We start from the raw sequence: 25,006 nt of genomic DNA on the forward strand, positions 1-25,006 counted from the left end.
GACTTGCCCATTGGACTGGGGATGATAGGCCGAAGAGAAGTCCAACTGTACACCAAGGAGACCGCAGAGTGCTCTCCAAAACTTCGAGGTGAACTCGTCCCCTCGATCCGAGACAATATGCAGAGGCAAGCCGTGACGGAAGATGTGTTGTATGAAGAGGTCAGTCAGTCGAGCAACAGATGGCAGGCCAGTCCGGGGAACAAAATGAGCGTTTTTAGAGAATCGATCCACCACCACCCAGATTACACTGCAATTCGCAGAGAGAGGGAGGTCCGTGACAAAGTCCATTGCAACATGATGCCAGGGGGCATCCAGCTGGTCTGGAGTGGGCAACTTTATTTGATGAGCATACCGTACATGAGGAGACGAAGTCCATGACGTCTTTGGGCAGCATGGACCACCAGAACTGACGGGCGATTAGGTCTTGGGTCTTACGAGTACCCGAGTGACCTGCCAGCTAGGAACTGACCCCAGCAAAGTATTCTTCCTCTGTCTGCCAGACGTACAAAAGTTCTTCCTGGAGGATGTCTCTAACCTGCAGAGGGTTCACAGAGAAGATGCAGGAAAGATCAATAATATTATTTGGGGATTCCACAGTGTCCTCTGTTTCAAATGACCTAGACAAGATATCGGCCCTCACATTCTTGTCGGCAGGTCGATGGTGGAGTTCGAACAGGAACCGATCAAAGAACAACGACAACCTGGCTTGACGAGGATTCAACCGTTGAGCCATCTGTAAATAGGTCAGATTCTTGTGATCTGTGAAGACCAGGATAGAGTGGACTGCGCCTTCCAGTAGGTGTTTCCACTCCTGCAGGGCCAGCTTGATGGCCAGTAACTCCCGATCCCCAATCGAGTAGTTGTGCTCCGCGGAAGAAAACAGTTTGGAATAGTAGCCACATACCACAGTCTTGCCCTTCGAACCTTTCTGGAACAACAGTGCACCTGCACCAACAGAGGAAGCGTCCACCTCTTAAGAAAACTGTTGGGACACATCAGGGTGGTGAAGAACAGAGGCTGACATGAAGGCTTTTTTCAAGGTCTCAAATGCGGCTTCTGTCTCCGGAGTCCACACTGTGGTATTCATACCCTTTTTAGTGAGGGAAGAGATGGGGACTGTCAATGACGAGAAGTTGGGCATGAACAGCGGGTAGAAGTTGGCGAATCCCAGGAACCGTTGTATGGCCCTTAAGCTTTGGGGGCGTGGCCACTCCAGGACAGCCTTTACCTTCTCAGGGTCCATCTTGAGGCCCAGAACGGAGATGATGTAGCCCAGGAAGGGAAGAGATCTTTTTTCAAACATGCACTTCTCAAGCTTAGCATAAAGATGATTCTTCCTTAGACGAAGCAACACCTGGCGGACATGACTCTGATGAGTTACCGGATCTGGGGAGAAAATCAAAATGTCACAATGATACAACACAGATATAGAGGAGATCACGAAAAATGTCATTGACAAATTCTTGAAACACCGCGGGGACATTACACAGGCCGAAGAGCATCACTAGGTATTCATAGTGCCCATCACGAGTATTAAATGCGGTCTTCCACTCGTCACACTGACTAATCCGGATCAGGTTGTAGGCCCCCCGCAAGTCAAATTTAGAAAAAAAAAAACTTGCCCCCGTATGCGATCAAACAGTTTCGAAATCAAAGGCAAAGGGTACCTGTTCTTCACTGTGATCCGATTGAGGCGTCGGTAGTCAATGCAGGGGCGGAGGGATCCATCCTTCTTCTTGACAAAGAAAAATCCAGCTCCGGCCGGGGATGAGGATTTACGAATGAAGCCCCTCTCCAGATTCTCCTTGATGTAGGATAACAGAGTGAGTCTCTGGCAGGGAGAGTGGGTATACTCTACCGCGAGGAGGAGATGAATCAGGAACCAAGTCCATCGGACAATCATATGCTTGATGTGGCGGCAAGGTCTCTGCTTCCTTCTTGTCGAAGACATCAGCGAACTGAGAGTAACAAGGAGGCAACCCTGCCAATGACTGATGCGGAGAAGGCTGTGGTGGATGGATATGACACAGACAGCGGTCAAGACACTTGGGACCCCACTGGAGAACCACAATAGCTCTTTGGGGTTGAGATCTGGTGACTGCGCTGGCCACTCCATTACAGATAGAATACCAGCTGCCTGCTTCTTCCCTAAATAGTTCTTGCATAATTTGGAGGTGTGCTTTGGGTCATTGTCCTGTTGTAGGATGAAATTGGCTCCAATCAAGCGCTGTCCACAGGGTATGGCATGGCGTTGCAAAATGGAGTGATAGCCTTCCTTATTCAAAATCCCTTTTACCTTGTACAAATCTATCACTTTACCAGCACCAAAGTAACCCCAGACCATCACAGATGGCGTCAGGCACTCTTCCAGCATCTTTTCAGTTGTTCTGCGTCTCACAAATGTTCTTCTGTGGGATCCAAACACCTCAAACTTCGATTCGTCTGTCCATAAAATTTTTTTCCAATCTTCCTCTGTCCAATGTCTATGTACCTTTGCCCATATTAATCTTTTCCTTTTATTAGCTAGTCTCATATATGGCTTTTTCTTTGCCACTCTGCCCTGAAGGCCAGCATCCCGGAGTTGCCTCTTCACTGTAGATGTTGACACTGGCGTTTTGCGGGTACTATTTAATGAATCTGCCAGTTGAGGAACTGTGAGGAGTCTATTTCTCAAACTAGAGACTTTAATGTACTTGTCTTGTTGCTCAGTTGTGCATCGGGGCCTCCCAATTTTCTTTCTACTCTGATTAGAGCCTGTTTGTGCTGTCCTCTGAAGGGAATAGTACACACCGTTGTAGGAAATCTTCAGTTTCTTGGTAATTTCTCGCATGGAACAGCCTTCATTTCTAAGAACAAGAATAGACTGTTGAGTTTCACATGAAAGCTCTCTTTTTCTAGCCATTTTTAGAGTTTAATCGAACCCACAAATGTAATGCTCCAGATTCTCAACTAGCTCAAAAAGAATGTCAGTTTTATAGCTCCTCTAAACAGCAAAACTGTTTACAGCGGTGCTAACATAATTGCACAAGGGTTTTCAACTGTTTTCTAATCATCCATTAGCCTTCTAACACAGTAAGCAAACACAATGTACCATTAGAACACTGGAGTGATGGTTGCTGGAAATGGGCCTCTATACAACTATGTAGATATTGCATTAAAAACCAGACGTTTGCAGCTAGAATAGTCATTTAGCAATGTACAGAGTGTATTTCTGATTAATTTAATGTTATCTTCATTGAAAAAAAACTGTGCTTTTCTTGCAAAAATAAGGAAATTTCTAAGTGACCCTAAACTTTTGAACGGTAGTGTACATGTACGGGGAACACTGGGAAGCTGGAAGACACTTAGGAGACCATTTGCAAGACAGACTTTGGGAAACAACAACGCTCAGACGAGGATAAGAAGGGCGGTGACCTTCTTATAGTCCAGGAAATCATGAGTTGATGATGATGATTTTCATCTGCGCGTGCTGGCCCTTCAAGAGCAGGCACGAGCACGCGCACCCTCCTGGAGACAGACTCGAAGTGAGTGCCGGTGCCTCACAGGGGGATGACGCAGCGCAGCAACTGGATGTCCATGGACGTTACACACATATACCATTCTACATTATAAATCCCTCAGTTAACATGACTGTACTCCTTATATATAATACCAAAAAGAGAGACTGATGAGTCTATAAGTCAAATATAAAATATAAATTTTTATTTCATCAATTCTAAAAAATGATTACATACACAAAACATAAAAAAAATGTAATCTCCCCAGATGAGAAAGGGATCGCCAAGCAAGAGAGAGTAATGCATAAATATTCAATATCAGCATGCAGCAGAACGCATGTTACAAAGAACACAATAAAAAAGTGCGTAGTGCAGAGTAAACATCAGACATTTGTGCATTCTATTGAGAAGTTATTCTCCAGAGCTATCAATAGTCCCCCTAGGGGATCCAGTATAAACTGTTATAGTATACCACTGCTAAGTGCAAATGAGTCAAAGGAAATCTGAGATAGAGGGTGACATACTAACCCATGCTGCTAAATCTCAAGATTGGCGGCCTGCCCCAACGCGAGTTTCGGCTTCCGCCTTCGTCTGATGGTGGCACTTACCATTTCGTACTACCTATTTATCCTATATGATGACCAATTGCAAAACGATGTACCTATGTGGGAAAATATATTAAACAAAATACCTCGATCATTCATCAGCGTCATGACCACATTTGACCACATTTGACCACAGCAGCACATCACATGGTATAGGCATCATGTCTCACGTGGGACGCACGCGTGATTACATCAACGCAACACATCTCATGACGTGTGTATACAGATACTGACACATAGTGAGTTGCCTTGGACACCTACGCATGCGCACTTGATCAGGGTTTGCTATATATATTCAAAGGTCGAATGCAGTTCATGATATATACATTATCTTCCTATTCTATCAGATATAGATGGTGTGAATGGTCTTATTATTTAGGGAACATATCAACATTGCAACATATGGTATCCATAACAACAACTATGGGACTTATGCAAGACCCTAAGAAGAAGCCTCTTCCCTGGTTCCTTATTTTTGCCCACTTCGCACAATAATATTATTATACATTCTCTTGTGATTATATATTGTAAGGGAATTAGGTAGCGGGACAGTCGTCTCCTGGGGTAGACGGGCACTCGGTATCAAACACGCCAGTAAATTTCAGTCCGCACAGCAAAGATGTGGTACTACTGGCCTCAGCCAGTTTTATTTACAGGTTTGTACATGAAATTTAAAAGAAAACAAACAAAAGAAAACTCTATGCCTGTCCGGCACTAACTATACAGTAGGTATCCAAACTAACACAGTGCAGGCCTAATGCCTGGCACCATAAACCATACAACCTGGTATGAATGCAGTCGGTTTGCTCTCACAAGCTCCTCTCCCCAGGCTGAGAGAGAGTGTGACTGAACTGCAGCCTTTTTAAAGGGCTATCACACCTGATCCCTGATTAATAGCTAGACAGCCCAAGACCAGGACTGTGTGGATGGAGTGGGGACCCACCCATCTCTCCCCACTCCAACAACCAGGCCCTTTTCCAGGTTTTAGAGAAACCTATTGCAGAGGGAGAACCACATTCTCTGCTGAATTTATTCCCTGGTTGTTTTTAGATAGCAGAAGACAGAAATCTTGGGGAAATATAGACCCCATCCACAACCTCTCCACATGGTCTGTCACAATATGTACACTTTCTTATGTTTGTTTTTCATTGGCAGATATATGGGTGTGTGAAAATCACGCGCACCACACGGAAGCACTTCCGTGGGACGCGTGTGATTCGCGCAACAGCAGTAAAACTATGAATGTAAACAGAAAAGCACCACGTGCTTTTCTGTTTACAAACATCCAAACGGAGTGTCATAATGATGGCGGCTGTGCGAAAAGCACGCAGCCGCGCATCATATGGTGATGACACACGGAGCTGTTAAGTGCCTTTTGTGCACGCAAAACGCTGCATTTTTTGCGCACGCAAAACGCTGTATTTTTTGCGTGTGCAAAACGCACACGCTCGTGTGAATCCGGTGAATTAGTCAGAGCAGTACAAAAGGCGTATTGGCGATCACTAAGCATTTAAGGATGAATATCAGGGCCCCTTAGACTCCACACCCCAAGCCTGCATCAACCCAGTAATGACATTGAACAAGTCTGTCTATTCTGACTGTCCACCTCTTTTCAAGCCCTGCCAGTGTGCTTCAGTATATCATTATGTTTATTGTCCTGGAAGTTCCAGCAAGTCTGCTGTACCATTACGCCTGTTGACAGTCACACTACCCAGTCCAGGTGGTTTTCTATTAGTCTGGAGCACCAGCCCATCTGCTGTCTGTCAAGTCCAGGTTTTACAAGTCTTCTGTTCTGGTATACTGACCTTGACTCAACTGTCATCTTTCAACTTTACCATGTTTCTGTCTTCATTTTGTGACTGATAGCAGATCTTCCTCTAATGCATTGGTTCCAAACTTTCTGCACACGGTAATCATGAGAGAAGCAGAGAGCCTCAATTATAAGGCTATGTTCACACCCTTAACAAAAAGCGGCTGTAAAATACGGAGCTGTTTTCAAGGGAAAACAGCCTTTGATTTTCAAACGTTTTTAAAGCATCAAGTGTTTTTTTATGCGTTTTTACAGCCGTTTTTGGAGCTGTGTTTCTATTGACCCAATGAAAAACCGACTCCAAAAACTGCTCAAGAAGTAACATGCACTTTTACGGGGCATTTTTTTTATGCCGTTTTTACAAACGGCTGCGTAAAATATGCCCCATGGGAACGGAACGCCGTTTTTCCCATTCAAAATCCATGGGCAGATGTTTGGAGGCGTTCAGACCTCGTATTTTAGCAGTTTTTCGAGGAGTTTACAGCCCGAAAATTTGCTGAAAATAAGCCCTGTGAACATACCCTAAGAGACGACAGAACTAAATGTATCCAACCTTGAGACGTTTAAACCCTTCCCGCCACAGTCAGTTTTGGCCTTGATGATGCAGCAAATTTTTATTTTTTTCATCTCCACCTTTCCAGAGCTTTAACGTTTTTATTTTTCCATGGACGTAGACGTATGAGCTTTTGTTTTTGCAGGACAAATTGTATTTTCTAATAGAAATGTTTTGGGGTACAGATAACATAATGATTAACTTATATTAACTTTTTTGTTGGGGGGTGGAATATGATATCAATTCTGCCATTGTTTTCTTGCATCGTTCATTGTGCAGCATGAATAACATGTTAGCGTTATTCTATGGGTCGGTACAATTATGAAAAAACCTAATATGTACTTTTTTATGTTTTACTACATTCGTACAATAATAGCACATTCCATGCATAGAAAGTCGTTTATATGTTGCCATGTTCCAAGAGCCATAACTTTTTATTTTTTGGACTTTAAATAACATGTTGACTATATCATAAGGGTTCTTACAATTGAGTGGATACCATACACAGTGTATGTATTTTTTTTTAACACTTTCATAAAATAAAACCACTTTTTTTATATAGAAAAAAACATTATATTTTTTTATTTTTTACTGTGTACACTTTCTAATAAATGTAATTTCCTTTTATTTCCAATTTTTTTTAGTCCCACTAGGAGACTTCAGAATGCAATCGATTCTATAATACTTTAGTATACTCAGCGGGGCAAACACATAGACAGTGTAAAATTAGACAGGCAGTCTAATGGAACAAAGTGGTGCATATTGTATGATAAACTTGGCGCATCTAGCTAGACATGCTAGACACTTTTCTCTTCCATATTACGTTATATGAAGAGGAAAGCACTTAACAATATTTCTGTTTTTTCTTTTTATCAAAATATATTTCATTCATAGAAAAAAGTAGTATCAAAAGAACATACCCTTGATCAAAAATGTATAGCAAAAAGTGATAACACCCATTGTGACATAGTCCATTTAGAGGATCTGGTTAGATTTCTTCGGTTTCCAGGACTAGCAGCGTGGACTTCACATGAAGGATGTGGTCGGCGACTTACAACGCCCGATGCAATGTTTCGAGGATACGCCCCCTTTCTCAAGAAAAGAAAGGCTGGGTTCCCACAGTGCAAATTTGCTGCAGATTTTGTCAGCATTTTGTAAGCCAAAGCCAAAATTGGATCCAGGAGAGCAGACCTATAAGGCCTTTTCTTTAAATATTTTTTCTGTCTAGGTTCCGTTCCTGGTTTCGGCTTTAAAAACACATGCAAAATCTTCAGCAAATCTGCACTGTAGGAGCCCAGCCGAAGGCCGGATTCCCACGGGTCGTATGAGCTGCATAAAAACTGTGCAGCGTATCCGACCTGGAACCCGCAGCACCTTCCATCCAAAAAAATTGGCCAACGTTGGGGTGCGGTTTTTCTAACTGAATTTCTGCTGCGGAAGAAAGTACTGGGGAGGAAAAAAGGTGAGGTTGCAGCCTGTAATTGTCTGCAGCAGTCACATGGGATGCAACGTCATCCCAGAAGGCCGGACTGCAGGAAGGAGAGCGTTCTGGGTAAATATGATTTAACTTCCGCACCACAGGTTAATTTATTAACGTTTACACTGTGTGGGCTTGAGATTTTCTTAATCTCATCCACTTTGCTGCTACTGTAAATGTTGTGGAATTTCCGCACAGAATTCCGTTGCGGAAATTCAGCAGCGTTTACCCTATGGGCATGACCACACGTGGCGGATTTCCTCCGCAACTGTCCGCATCAATGCCGCACCTAATCCGGGTTGCGGATTACGGCTGCGGATCTGCACAAAATGTGCAGAAAATTGATGCGGACTAGCTGCTGCGGACTGCGGGAAAAGTGCTTCCCTTCTCCCTATCAGTGCAGGATAGAGAGAAGGGACAGCACTTTCCCTAGTGAAAGTAAACGAATTTCATACTTACCGGCCGTTGTCTTGGTGACGCGTCCCTCTTTCGGCATCCAGCCCGACCTCCCTGGATGACGCGCCAGTCCATGTGACCGCTGCAGCCTGTGCTTGGCCTGTGATTGGCTGCAGCCGTCACTTAGACTGAAACGTCATCCTGGGAGGCCGGACTGGAGACAGAAGCAGGGAGTTCTCGGTAAGTATGAACTTATATTTTTTTACAGGTTGCTGTATATTGGGATCGGTAGTCACTGTCCCGGGTGCAGAAACAGTTACTGCCGATCGCTTAACTCTTTCAGCACCCTGGACAGTGACTATTTACAGACGTCTCCTAGCAACGCTCCCGTCATTACGGGAGCCCCATTGACTTCCTCAGTCTGGCTGTAGACCTAGAAATACATAGGTCCAGCCAGAATGAAGAAATGTCATGGCAAAAAAGCAAGACGCATCCGCAGCACACATGACATGTGCATGACAGCTGCGGACTTCATTGCGGAACTTAGAATCTCCATTGAAGTCAATGGAGAAATTCCGCCATGAGTCCGCCACTGCTCCGCAACAGACAGAGCATGCTGCGGACACCAAATTCCGCTCCGCAGCCTATGCTCCGCAGCGGAATGTTACGCATCGTCTAAACGAACACTTCTAAATAGAAGTGGAAGTCAATGCAGAAACGGCTCCGCTGCGGATTAACTCTGCGGAGCGTCCGCAGCGGAATTTAAGTGAAATTCCGCCACGTGTGAACCCAGCCTATATGGGAACACAGCCTAGGGGTAGGAACACGCACAACTTATTCAGTGCGGATACACTGCATTAGGCTGCGCGGCGTATCCGCCCTGAACACCACAGGGAATGCCGTCCGGAAAATAGCACAACATTGTGATGCGTTTTTCCGTCTGAATTTCCGCTGTGGTGAATATTTACCGCAGTGTGGGGACGAAATTTGTTTGAATCTCACCCACACTGCTGGTACTGTAAAATGCTGCGGATTTTCCGCAATTAAATCCATTGCGGAAAATCCGCAGTGTTTACATTGTGTGTCTTCCTACCCTAAGGGCACGTTCAGACGTGGCGGAATTTCTCCGCTGCAAATGTTGGTGCAGATTTGGGGCAATTACGCAACGAATCTGCACCAACATTTGCATATTTGACAGGTAATAAAGACGTTGCTGAAATCACAGCGGACTTGCCACAGATTTCAGTTTTTGCATTGCAAAGGCTGAAATACACAGTGAAATTCCGCTTCTCCGCAACAGACAGTGCATGCTGCGGTCTGAGAATTCCGCACCACAGCCTATGTTTCGCAGCAGAGTTCTCCACAACGTCTGCACGAAGTTAACTAAAAAGGTGTTGAAACCAATGGACAAACTGTCTGCTGCGGATTTCCACTGCGGACTGTCCGCAGCGGAATTCCACAGCAATTCCGCCATGTCTGAACGTGCCCTAAGGGCATGTTCACACGTGGCGGAATTGCTGTGGAATTCCGATGATGACAGTCCGCAGTGGAATTCTCCACAGGTCGTTTTTTACATTTGTTTCAATACATTTTTAGGTAAGTTAGTTCAGACATTGCGGAAAACTCTGCTGCAGACCATAGGCTGCGGTGCGGAATTTTCCCTCCGCAGCATGCACTGTCTGTTGCGGAGAAGAAGCAGAATTTCACTGCGGATTTCAGCCTTTGCAATGCAAAAACTGAAATCTGTGGCAAGTCCGCTGTCTTTTCTGCAACGTCTGAATTACCTGTCAAATATGCAAATGTTGGTGCAGATTCGTTGCGTAATTTCCCCAAATCTGCACCAACATTTGCAGCAGAAAAACTCCGCCACTTGTGAACATGCCCTAAGGGTGCAGTCTCATGCAGCAGATTTTGTTACAGAAATTTCGGCGACTGAAAATCGGTTCTATTCACGAACTGAACTTGCAGAAATACATACAACTGATGCTGAACAACACCATTCAGATGAATGAAACTAATTTCAGTCGCAGAAATTTCTGCAACAAAATCTGCCATGTGTGAATCCACCCTAAGGCTATGTTCACACAGAGTATTTTGCAGGCAGAATTTCTGCCTCAAAATTCAGATTGGAAGTTTGAGGCAGATTTTCCTCTCCCTGCACGCAGATTTTCACAGCGTTTTTCGCCCACGGCCATTGGGTGCTGCGGGCATAAAACGCAGCGAAATACGCTTTCTCTGTCTCCCATTGAAGTCAATGGGAGGTCAGAGGCGGAAACGCCCGAAGATAGGGCATGTCGCTTCTTTCTCCCGCGAGCCGGTTTTACTGCTCGCGGGAGAAAACCGCCCCCGCCTCCCATTGAAATCGGCGGGAGGCATTTTCGGGCCGTTTTTGACGAGCTTTTTGTCGCAGTATCCGCGTCAAAAAATCTCGTAAAAAAACTCTGTGTGAATTTAGCCTAAAACTGACAGGTTATCTGTTAGGGTATGTTCACACGAGGGCGTCCGTAACGGCTGAAATTACGGGGATGTTTCAGCCTGAAAACATCCCCGTAATTTCAGCCGTATCGGCATGTGCAGGCGCTTGAACGCCGCGTCAATTACGGGCGTAATTAGCGCTGCTATTCATTGGAGTCAATGAATAACGGCTCTATTTACGGCCAAATAAGTGACAGGTTACTTCTTTGACGCGGGCGTCTATTTACGCACCGTCTTTTGACAGCGGCGCGTAAATATACGCCTCGTGTGAACAGACAAACGTCTGCCCATTGCTTTCAATGGGCAGATGTTTGTCAGCGCTATTGAGGCGCTATTTTCGGATGTAATTCGGGGCAAAAACGCCCGAATTACGTCCGTAAATAGGCCGTGTGAACATACCTTTAGGCACGCCTTTGGCATGGCCTAATATACATACAGCCAAGGCTGGCTTAGGGACCTTGTTATCGCAGGATGGCAATGAAGCAACGTTTAATTAGATTACTTGTCATTTTACTTGTTTGTTACTTCCCAAATTGTAAAGAATTGTTGGGTCCAGAAGTATTCGGACAGTGATACAGTTTTAGTCTCTATACACCACCACAATGGCTGTGAAACAAGGCTATAGAGATGTGACTAAAATGTAGACTTTCAGCTTTAATTCAAGGGGTTTAAGGAAAATATTGCATTAACCACTTAGGAATTGTAGTTATTATTTACATTTTACACTTGAGTACATCTTGATGTGTTTTAAATCTATTGTGATGGTGGTATACAGGGGCTAAATCAGGAAAATTATTTTCCAAGTACTTCTGAACTCAACTGCATGTTGGCGCTTTATAAATAAGATCATTATTATTATTATTATCATTATTATTATTATTATTATTATTATTATTATTATTATTATTATTATCCTCACCACTGGAGGTCAGGAAACCCTTTTCTCTACTGTTTAGACAAATATCAGTTTTTTTCTGGTTGATATTTTTCCTACATCCTCATTATAATGTATAACTCTGTAATTGAAAGTTCTTGCATCCAATCATCAGGCTAGACTATATTATGGCAGTTTAGCGCCGGCATCCCTTATGCACACTACATAAAGTAAATTTCCATAAAATGTGATACGTGGTTTTACATGGTCTTATAATGTTTTTTTAAATAAAGAAAGTGTGAATAAGGCCTTATCCACATGAAAGGGATAATTGGCCATGTGAAGGAACGTTTTTTTAACAGCCATCAAACAATGCATCTCTATGGGGCTATTCACACGGCTGTATTTTTAACGGACCGTATGGACAGACCGGGAAGAAATAGGACATGTCCTATTTTTGCCCTATATCCTGGATCCCTCAATAGACTCAAGACTATGAGGGATCCGTGAAAACGGGTCCCACACGTATGCAAATCGGCCGTGAAAAACAGCCGCTTTACACGGCCGATTTGACACCCTGTCGTGTGAATAAAGCCTAACTTGTAGCTGTCTTTTTTGTGTTCTTTCCTGTTTTAGGTTCTGGTCATAATATTACTATACTATAATAGAAAGTTACATGCATCTAACATTCTTCTGATAAACGCCATATTATATATACTGTACCTAATCAGTAATGTTTCAATTCCAAACTGCAGTACTGATGGAACGCAGAAGAGGGCAATATACACTTCCACACTTTCATGAAGCATGTTTAGCAAAAGGAACTAGAACTGTAATATATTGAATAAATGCAATCAATTTTAATTGTTTAATCTACTATTATACTTTTTTTTTTAAAGTTAATAATTGTGCATATTTAATATATGAAAGATCTTCCTTACAGTGAAAAATGTAGAATTATTATGGAAACTGAGAACCGCTTTGCACATTTGACAATTATTATTGTTTAAAAATTCATTGATAAATGACTTAGCTATGTAAACCTTTGAAATCCTTTATATAAAATTGTGCATCGGTGTGTTTGGTGGAACTTTTTAATTACTTTTTATTAAAGATTATTTTTACTTTTTGAGATACAGCTGCATTGTATTCTGTATAGAGAGCAGATGAATCTAGCGCTGAAACCTGTATCTGTCAGGTCCGCGAGACTGACGGGTTCAGTGTCAGCGGGTCCTGCGTGTCTCTGACACGCAGGATACAAATGCTATCCATCACATCTAAGTTCATAACTTAGATGTGATCGATTACAGGTGGATCTTCTTGATCAGTCTTCATCAGGGACAAAAGTTCTGCCAACTTGACCTGACCCAAATCATTACCCCCAGCATGAACAATGAGGACCACAAGACCCCTAACATCCCGGCTGATGGAGACTATTTCTGGCAACAGCTGCGCCCACTGTAATCCCCTTATGCCTCTCCAGTGTACGTCACTATTCTTGAGACCCAAATCAGAAAGAAGGGGACGCCCAATAGACATAGGAGTGTCCAATGATCCATATTTGGGGCCTGGAAACTCCTGCCATGCTTTTACACACTCTAATGAAATGATATGGTCTCTGAACGTCTTTCGTAGGCAACGACAATCGACGAGGGAACACCCTGCCCATGGGAATTATACGACAAGTGAATACCAAAAGGCCCAACAGGGACTGTAACTGTTTAAGGGTCACTCTTTTAGATCCAGCTACTTGCTCCACTTGTGACACCAACTTCACTAGCTTCTCATCAGGCAGTCTAAAGACCATCTCCTAGGTGTCGATCTCGATACCCAGGAAAGACAACACAGTAACTTGGCCCTCCGCCTTCTCCTCAGAAACCGGGACACCGAAGCGCAACATAAGCTTTCTAAAGACATTAAGTAACATAGCACAAACTCCGGAATTACTCGGACCAACAAAAAGGAAATCGTTCAAATAATGTACAACCGAGGAAATGCCTGTCCGTAACGCACTATTCATTCCAGAAAAGAAGCAAACATTTTAAAATAACAACAGGAAATTGTACAACCCAATGGGAGGCACATATCTACATAATAAAGCCCATCCAGGCAACAAGCTAATAAATGGAAACACTCCAAATGAACCGTCAATAAACGAAAGGCAGATTCAATATCGGACTTTGCCAACAATGCCCCAGGACCTGCGCTACGAACCAATTGCACAGCTACATCAAGACGTGTGAGACACCGCCGCCTCATCTTTGGATATACCATCATTGACTGAACCCCCATGAGGAAAGGATAGATGGTGAATCAGCCTAAACTTCCCACTACCTTTTTAGGGGACCAGGCCAAGAAGGGAGATCCTCAAATTCGAGTATGGAGGCTCCTCAAAGGGGCCAGCCATCAAACCTAAAGCAACTTCTTTTTTCAGTTTTTCCCCTCACTATTTCAACATTGTCCCCACCTGTTTTAAGGTTGTCCACCAACATCATTACTTGTGATGGTTCGAAAGGAATAACGAAACCCTCGCTAAAACAATTAGTGAGAGCCTCAGCCTCCTGTCTCCTGTGATACCGCTCTAGCCACGGTCCCATCGCGAGAACGCTCATTGGCGTTCTCTACTGTGCTTATTGGGGCCCCTTTAACAGGCTGTTTGCCCAACCTGAAGCATCTAAATACCGCGTGAGCGCCCCGCAAATGGAGCATTCATGACGGAACTTGCAGGTTGCAAAGAACCAGCAATGCCCCTCATTGTATAGCCAACGGGCCCCCGTTTGGTGGGCGGTCGCGGTACCAGGAGCTGATACTGGACCCGCGGCCCCACTGAGAAAGGGTGTACACTACTTCCCACCCTGAGCTAAGATAAATTGTAATCATACATCCGTTGCCTTTGAAGCACAACCAATCTCAGGCGACAAAGCCACATGGCGATGAAATTCTAGCCTAATCACCCATGACTATAAAAGGGTCCCTGCCTTTTCACTCCTTGCCTAAACATTGTGTAAAGGATCTGCCAGGCACTACGTCTGTGGATACTCCCAGGATTAATCAATCGACACCTGAGGCCGGACCTCTTAGACTGACTCCGGCTCCCACCAATCAGGGTGGCAGGCTCAGGAGTGGGAGAGCCTATCGCGGCCTGGTCAGTCGGAGTTAGCTCCGCCCCCTGTCCATTTATACCTGCCGTTTTCTCTTCCTCATTGCTTGTGATTCTTCCTGGTTTCCTGGCCCTGCTACAGCCTTGCTCCAGCCTGCTACTGCCTTGCTTCAGCCTTGCTACAGCTTCCGCTTATCCTGCTTCGCTCTGACCCCGGCTTGGTTCCTGCTCCTTGCTCTGCGTTCGTATACTTGGTGACATCCTGATTCTGACTGGCTCGTTGACCACTCTGGTTTCCTCACGGTGTTGCGTGGGCTACTGCCCCTTCCCTTGCTTGTTCCCTGTTTGTATTCCCTTGCACTTAGTCAGCGTAGGGACCGCCGCCCAGTTGTACCCCGTCGCCTAGGGCGGGTCGTTGCAAGTAGGCAGGGACAGAGCGGTGGGTAGATTAGGGCTCACTTATCCCCTCCTTCCTGCCATAACACGTTGTTTGTATTCCTCTGTTAGTCTTGCAAATGGTCCCTTAATTGTATTCTGTTCCCTGTGTTCTCATGCCCTGCTACCTGTATCCTGTATCCCATGCTGTATTTGTTCCTGTGCCCTCTCTAGTGTTGGAGTCGTGTTGTGCCATCTACTACGCCTGCTGACTTACACCACGTATGGTGTCATCTGCCACGTTTTGCCTCACCTGCCGCCAGGGCCCATCTGTGCCTAAGCCGCAGCTACTTCCTGGACTATTTTAGATACCCTTGTGCTGGGACTTTATATTGACTTTGTCCACTGTTTTTTTGTCGAGCTGCTACCCCACTACGGCCGTGCGGCCCAGTGGGCCCACATACCCACAAATCGTGACACAGGCCTTCTCGTCCAAACATCATTGTCTCAACTCACAAATGTTCTTCTGGATGTATGGGAAAAAAATTCCACAGACACATTCCAAAATCTTGTAGAAAGGCTTCCCAGAAGAATGGAAGCGGTATTAGCTGCAAAGTTGGGACCAACTCCATATTAATGCCTAAGGATTTAGAATGGGATGTCATAAAAGCTCATGTGAGTATCCCAATACTTTGCCCTGGGGGGGGGGCTTAATTGTGTTCACCTGCCAACTGATATCTATGTAAGGAGAGGTAATTAATTTACAGCTGATTCAATTAGTAGACAAAAAAATATAGCCATAAAGATAGCAGCCACTTTCATTTTTGTAGTAAATTCCTTTAATATATCTCTTAGTGGACAGTAGAGTCCATTCAGTGGAGTTTTGGTATGGGACCCTATTAGAAATTCTGTTTACATACCTTTCTTATAACAGTGCTACAGCCTCTGTCTAAAAAAATATATATTAAATGGTATAGCCTACATATTAGTCCATAGTAATGCTTTCATGGATAACTGAATGGACTAAAGATGGTATCAGTCATGTGACCCACCACTCACACATTATGTGCCCACTGGCATTCAGTTAACACTGTCCAGGTATCTAATGTTATGTAAATGCAAGTGGAGCGATACCTCAAGGGTGCTGGAGTCTGCTGGGAGAGAGCGTGCACATAAACCCGCAACCTCTAATCCGTAACCACTGTCATCGAAAGAGTCTAAGGCTACTCGAAGATATTCGCCAGAGCTAACCGCAAGGTGAGATGGACTTTGCTGCTTAGAACTTAGGTTGTCTTAACAGAGTGTAGTTTTGGAAAAGAGGTGCAATGCAGGCAAACCTGGTATGGAAACCAGACAGCCAGTAGGGTAACTGAAAGTCCAGAAACGGAGTAGAGGTAATCAGACAAGCCACGATCAAAACCAGTCAGGAGCGGATAATCAGAATCGGTAGGCAGAGGGTTAACGAGAGAAATTTTTAGCAGATGTTTGTGAAATACATTATGAATTCTAAAGGATGCAGGAGGAGCAAGACGAAACAAGACAGGGATAATAATTTCAACAATTTCATATGGGCCAATAAACCTAGGGGCAAACTTACGAGAAGGCACTTTCAGTCACAGATTTTTCATAGAAAGCCAAACTTTTTGACCCATACAAAACAGAATCATGTAAGTTATTGAGCAAAGAAAATCTGAACTGAGGAGGTACAAACAACTTCCCTGCAGGAATAGTTTGCGGAGCAAGTTGTTGACATTCTTTAATTTCACTTGTAAGATCAGATGACATTGCAGAAACCACTATCCCCTTAGATAAAATAGCTTCAGGATGAAAGTCGGGGACCTGTGAGGAACATAAGCTACGGGATAATGCGTTGGCGCTGACATTTTTAGACCCGGTTCTGTAGGTTACAATGAAGTCAAATTTGGTAAAAAAAACAAAAAAACAAAAACAAGGCCCAACTAGCCTGTCTGGGATTAAGTCTTTTGGCAGATTCTAAAAAAGTCAGGTTTTTATGGTCAGTCAGTACAGTAATTTAATGTCTAGCTCCCTCTAGAAAGTGGTGCCACTCTTCAAACGCCCATTTAGCAAGAAGCTTCCGATTACCTATATCATAGTTCTTTTCAGAGGAAGAAAATTTTACGAGAAAAAAAGTGCAGGTGTGTAAGTTGGTTAATACAGGAAATCCTTGAGACAACACAGCCCCCACTCCTATTTCTGAGGCATCAACCTTATCAATAAAGGGGCTAGAAAGGTCAGGTTGAACAAGTACAGGTGCTATTATAAAACATTGTTTTAAGGTTTCAAAAGGCAGAGACTGCAGTAGGTTTCCAATTAACAAGATCAGAACCCACTTTAGTAAGTTCTGTCAAAGGTTTTCCAATGGAGAAAAAATTATAAATACATTTTCGGTAATAACTTGCAAAACCCAAGTACCTCTGCAGAGCCTTTAATGAAGTGGGTTGAAACCAATCACGGATTGCTTGAACTTTACTGGAGTCCATACGAAAATCATTAGAAGACAGCACATACCCAAAGAATTACATTTTCTGAACTCAGAAAAAAAAATGTTTTTCAAACTTTGCATAAAAACAATTTTCCCTCAGTACTTGAAGGACGGACCTTAAATGTTTGACATGAGAGGACCAATCAGAAGAAAATACAAGAATATCATCTAGATACACCACCACAAAATGTAAAAGAAAATTCTGAAAATGTCATTAACCAGGTTTTGAAAAACTGCAGGAGCAGTTTACGTAAACCAAAAGGCATGACCAACTACTCATAATGACCAACAGGAGTATTAAATGCTGTCTTCCACTCATCCCCTTTATGGATACGAACCAAATTGTAGGCCCCGCGTAAATCTAGTTTAGAGAACCAATTGGCTCCTGTGATCTGATTCTTAACAGTAATCTTAATTCACGATAGTCGATGCAGGGTCTTAAACCGTTACGGAGACTGTCTTTTGTATAAACTTTCATGACTAGAGATAAGCGAACCGGGACAACCGAACCCGGTTTCGGTCCGAACTTCCGGAAAAGTTCGGTTCGCAGCCCGTTTTGACCGAACCCGGTCAAAAATATTATACAAATCGGCAGCCACTTGTCTCTATCAATCACTGATAGAGAAATGAGGCTGCTGATTAAAAATAAAATAAAAAGCATTTCATACGTACCTGGTCGTTGTCTTGGTGACGAGTCCCTCTTCTTCCTCCAGTCCGACCTTCTTTTCTGACGCGGCAGCCTGTGATTGGCTGCAGCGCTCACATGGGCTGGATCGTCATCCAGGAATGTCGGGCCGGATGTCGAGAGGGACGCGTCCCCAAGGCAACGGCCAGGAGACGTGACTGGAGGAAGTAGAAAGTTCTCGGTAAGTATGAACGTATTTTTTTTTTTACAGGTTACTGTATATTGTGATCGGTAGTCACTGTCCAGGGTGCTGAAACAGTTACTGCCGATCAGTTAACTCTTTCAGCACCCTGGACAGTGACTATTTACTGACGTCGCCTAGCAACGCTGCCGTAATGACGGGTGCACACATGTAGCCACCCTTCATTACAGGGCCTCATGCACACGACCGTAAATACACCCGTTATTACAGGTCGTAATTACGAACCGAAATAGCGGGCCCATAGACTTCTGTTAGCCACGGGTACCTTCCCGTTTTCTCACGTTTTATTTTACAGGCCGTGCTCCTATACTTTATAATGGGAGCACGGCTCGGAAAAACGACCGGCTGCCCGTGGCCGGCCGTGCTCATCTCCTGAAATACTCTGTGCTGCCTTAAACTCTGTGGACAGGTCAGGATCCTGTTTCTTTTAAATGCTGCTAGGGAACCCGCTCGATCCACTATATAAGGCTGCACTACAGTGCAGCATTTAAAAGAAACAGGATCCTGACCTGTCCACAGAGTTTAAGGCAGCACAGAGTATTTCAGGAGATGAGCGTGCAGATTCAGTGCTGCTGTGAACTCTGCTCTTACCATTACGTAGCTCTCAGTCTGTTACCTCTCCTCCACTACTGTCCTCAATAACACCTTCATGATTGGCAAGTCACCACGTAATGGTAAGAGCAGAGTTCACAGCAGCACAGAGTATTTCAGGAGATGAGCGTGCGGATCTTGTGCGCGGTGGTGACTTGTCAATCATGTGAAGGTGTTATTGAGGACAGGAATGGAGGAGAGGTAACAGACTGAGCTACGTAATGGTAAGAGCAGAGTTCACAGCAGCACAGAGTATTTCAGGAAAGGAGCGTGCAGATTCAGTGCTGCTGTGAACTCTGCTCTTACCATTACGTAGCTCTCAGTTGTCAGTTGTCTGAGTGACAACATCCATTACTAAGGCGAGGCTTAGTGTTAGCCGGTGCAGAGGCTAACACTAACCACCATTATTACCCCGGTACCCACCACCACCAGGGGTGCCGGGAAGAGCCAGGTACGATCCAGTACCCGACCATCTGTTGTGATGGACGGGCTCTGGGGCGGCCGCAGGCTGGTATTATGAGGCTGGGAAGGGCCAAAAACAGTGGACCTTCCCACCCTTGTAATGCTAGGCTGCTGCTGCTGTGTTGTATCTGGCTGGTTATAAAAGTGGGGGGGGGGGCCCCACGTCATTTTTTAAAATTATTTATTTTTTTTTTATTTTTTTTTAAAAAGACATGGGGTTCCACCCAATTTATCATAACCAGCCACATACAACACAGTGTTATTAGCCTGGGAATGGACGGCTTTTCCCACCCATGTAATGCCAGACTGCTGCGGCCTTGTATATGGCTGGTTATTAAAAGTGTGGGGGACCCGTCTATTGGTAAATTTGTTAAATAAAAAAATAAAAACGACGTGGGGGTCCCCCCCATTTTTATAACCAGCCCGATACAACACAGCAGCAGCAGCCTAGCATTACAAGGGTGGGAAGGTCCACTGTTTTTGGCCCTTCCCAGCCTCATAATACCAGCCTACGGCCGCCCCAGTACCCGACCATCACAACAGATGGTTGGGTACTGGATCGTACCAAGCTCTTCCCGGCACCCCTGGTGGTGGTGGGTACCGGGGTAATAATGGGTGGTTAGTGCTAGCCTCTGCACCGGCTAACACTAAGTACCGCCTTAATAATGGACGTTCTCAATCAGCCAACTGCCATTATCTAGGCACTAATAAAGTTTAAAAAAAAAACACAAAGACAATTCTTTTTTATTGAAATAAGAAATCCCCAACAAAACCCTCGTTAACCATTTTATTAACATTTGAAAAAACGTAGATCTACGCAGTAGTCCAACGAATCGAAGATGTAGTCCAATCGGTACATCAAAATCTGCAACAACATAAAAAAACAGTTGTCAATGTGAACAATACCAATACTTCTACTCACCTACACACATATATACACGCACACACACACAAACAAACAACCATACACAAACACACACATATATACACAAACACAACAAGATATACACACACATACACACATAAACAGACAAACACACACTCATATACACGAACTCACACATATACAAACAAAAACACACATATCCAAACACACACATATACACGAACACACACATATACACAAACACACACACACATATACACAAACACATATACACAGTTATACACAAACACAACAAGATATACACAAACACACACACACACATAAAGAGACAAACACACACACATATACACACACATATACACGAACTAACACATATACACAAACACATATACAAACAAATACACACATACCCAAACACACACATATACACAAACACACACATATACACAAACACATGTACACAAACAGACCCATATATACACAAACACACACATATACACACAAACACACACACAAACATATACACAAACACATATAGACAAACACACCCATATATACACAAACACACACATAAACACACACCCATATACACACATATACACAAACACACACACATATACACACACACATATACACAAGTACACAAAAAGACCCATATATACACAAACACACACATATACACACACACAAACACACACACACATATACACAAACACATATACACAAACACACCCATATATACACAAACACACACACATAAACACACACCCATATACACACATATACACAAACACACACATATACAAAAACACACACACACACACACAAACAAACATCTACACACAAACATATATACAAATACACCCATATATACACACACATATACACAAACATATACACAAACACATATACACAAACACACCCATATATACACAAACACACATAAACACACACACACATATACACAAACACACATATAAAAAACAAAAATAGACAAAGACACATACCCAAACACACAAACAGTGAAGGAAATAAGTATTTGATCCCTTGTTGATTTTGTAAGTTTGCCCACTGTCAAAGTCATGAACAGTCTAGAATTTTTAGGCTAGGTTAATTTTACCAGTGAGAGATAGATTATATTTAAAAAAAAAAAACAGAAAATCACATAGTCAAAATTCTATATATTTATTTGCATTGTGCACAGAGAAATAAGTATTTGATCCCCTACCAACCATTAAGAGTTCAGCCTCATCCAGACCAGTTACACGCTCCAAATCAACTTGGTGCCTGCATTAAAGACAGCTGTCTTAAATGGTCACCTGTATAAAAGACTCCTGTCCACAGACTCAATTAATCAGTCTGACTCTAACCTCTACAACATGTGCAAGACCAAAGAGCTTTTTAAGGATGTCAGGGACAAGATCATAGACCTGCACAAGGCTGGAATGGGCTACAAAACCATAAGTAAGACGCTGGGTGAGAAGGAGACAACTGTTGGTGCAATAGTAAGAAAATGGAAGACATACAAAATGACTGTCAATCGACATCGATCTGGGGCTCCATGCAAAATCTCACCTCGTGGGGTATCCTTGATCCTGAGGAAGGTGAGAGCTCAGCCGAAAACTACACGGGGGAACTTGTTAATGATCTCAAGGCAGCTGGGACCGCAGTCTCCAAGAAAACCATTGGTAACACATTACGACGTAATGGATTAAAATCCTGCAGTGCCCGCAAGGTCCCCCTGCTCAAGAAGGCACATGTACAGGCCCGTCTGAAGTTTGCAAATGAACATATGGATGATTCTGAGAGTGATTGGGAGAAGGTGCTGTGGTCAGATGAGACTAAAATTTAGCTCTTTGGCATTAACTCAACTCGCTGTGTTTGGAGGAAGAGAAATGCTGCCTATGACCCAAAGAACACCGTCCCCACTGTCAAGCATGGAGGTGGAAACATTATGTTTTGGGGGTGTTTCTCTGCTAAGGGCACAGGACTACTTCACCGCATCAATGGGAGAATGGATGGAGCCATGTACCATCAAATCCTGAGTGACCACCTCCTTCCCTCCACCAGGACATTAAAAATGGCTCGTGGCTGGGTCTTCCAGCACGACAATGACCCAACACATACAGCCAAGGCAACAAAGGAGTGGCTCAAAAAGAAGCACATTAAGGTCATGGAGTGGCCTAGCCAGTCTCCAGACCTTAATCCCATCGAAAACTTATGGAGGGAGCTGAAGATCCGAGTTGCCAAGCGACAGCCTCGAAATCTTAATGATTTACAGATGATCTGCAAAGAGGAGTGGGCCAAAATTCCATCTAACATGTGTGCAAACCTCATCATCAACTACAAAAAATGTCTGACTGCTGTGCTTGCCAACAAGGGTTTTGCCACCAAGTATTAAGTCTTGTTTGCCAAAGGGATCAAATACTTATTTCTCTGTGCCCAATGCAAATAAATATATATAATTTTGACTATGTGATTTTCAGACCCCAAGAAAGGCAGGCTGGTTTTCTCAAAGAGGCATTTCTCTAGTTTGGCAAACAGAGTGTTCTCTCGCAGATGCTGTAACACTTGGCGCACATGCACAGGATGTGCTTGAATATTGGGAGAAAAGATTAAAATGTCATCTAGGTATACCACCACACAGCTGTACAACAGATCCTGAAAAATGTCATTGACAAAAGCCTGGAAAACCGCAGGAGCATTACAAAGTCCAATGGGCATGACGGGGTATTCAAAATGCCCATCACGAGTGTTGAATGCGGTTTTCCATTCGTCTCCCTCGCGGATATGGATGAGGTTATAAGCTCCACGAAGGTCTAGTTTGGTGAAAATTTTCACCCCCTGTAGGTAGTCAAAGAGTTCTGAGATCAATGGTAATGGGTACTTCTTATTTAGCGTGATATTATTCAATCCTCGATAATTAATACAAGGACGCAGGGAGCCGTCTTTTTTCCCCACAAAGAAAAACCCTGCGACAGCAGGAGAGGAGGACTTACGGATGAATCCTCTCTCCAGATTTTCTTGGATATACCGAGACATGGCCTCCGTCTCGGGCAAGGGGAAAGGGTAGACTCTACCTCTGGGAGGTGTGGCGTTGGGGACCAGGTCTATGGCACAGTCGTATGGCCTGTGAGGAGGCTTGTTGTTTACAGAAAACATCCGAGAAGCTTTTGTATGGAGTAGGAAGTCCTGCTGAGTTAGGTTCTGTAGACTGAGGCATGGGTGGGCGAATAGATTGTAAATAGATTGTAAATAGATTGACGCTTTATCTCGCTGTTTTGGCCCCACAGACCAAGACCCCAGCCCACAGTTTATTATAGATCCTAAACGTATTGTGATCGCTGCTCCAGCTGAAGTGGTACACATTCCCCAAGGAAAGACCTACGTACCCCCTAAACAAAGGGATCATGTTCTTCGTTGGGGTCATGCCTCCAGGGTTTCTGGGCACCCTGGCATCAAAAAGACTCTCAATTTGGTTGGCCGTCAGTACTGGTGGCCTTCCATGTCCCAAGACACTAGAGACTTTGTTTCAGCCTGCTCCACCTGCTCTCAGACAATGTTGGTGACAGAAGTCACTCCAGCGGGTAATTTGACCTCCAGTCCAGTCAATAACAGGAGAGTGCTTCTGCAACCACGGTAGACCCAGTAGCAAAGGGTTCAGAGATTTTTTTAAAACATAGAAGGAGATACGTTCCTGGTGCAGCGCCCCTGTTAACAACAGAATGGGCTCGGTGACGAGATAGATAGTTTTCTGTAGAAGCCTCCCATCTACAGAAGCAATGGACAACGGTTTGGTTAGTTTTTGCACTGGGATTTGGTAGCGATTTACCAAGGACTGGCACAGAAAATTCCCAGCGGATCCAGAATCTAGGAAGGCTTGAACGCAGAAAGTGGTTCCTGCAAAGGACAGTTTTTCTGGTATGGTCATCTTCTGAGAGGAAGGTATTCCACCTAGGGTAGCCTCTCCTACTTGACCTAGGCATTGGAGTTTTCCGGCCTCACTTGACAGTCCATGAGGAAGTGCGTTTTACCACCACAATACAAACATAAATTCAACTTGCATCTATTTTGGCGCTCCTCAGGTGTGAGTCTTGTTCTCTCCACCTGCATGGGTTCATCCGACCGAGAGGAAGATGAGGCCAGAAGAGGTCTTTGGAAGGTTGGTGCCAACCGCGATGTTCGATTGCCTCGAGCAGATTCTTGTTGTCTCTCACGGAAACGTATATCTATTTGATTAGCAAGAGTAATCAAGTCATCCAAAGACGGTGGAAGGTCTCGGCCAGCAAGTTCATCCTTGATTCGGCCTGTCAGACCCTCCCAGAAGGTAGATACCAAAGCCTCATTATTTCACTGGAGTTCTGTAGCCAGGGTGCGAAATTGAATGGCGTATTGGCCTACTGTGGAGGTTCCTTGCCGGAGCTTGAGTAGGGAGGAAGCTGCAGAAGAAGCTCAACCCGGTTCTTCAAACACCCTTTTAAAAGTGGAGAGAAGTTCTGAATGTTGTACATGATG

This window comes from Rhinoderma darwinii, chromosome 4 (genome assembly GCF_050947455.1).
Source record: "Rhinoderma darwinii isolate aRhiDar2 chromosome 4, aRhiDar2.hap1, whole genome shotgun sequence".
Lineage (NCBI taxonomy): Eukaryota > Metazoa > Chordata > Amphibia > Anura > Rhinodermatidae > Rhinoderma > Rhinoderma darwinii.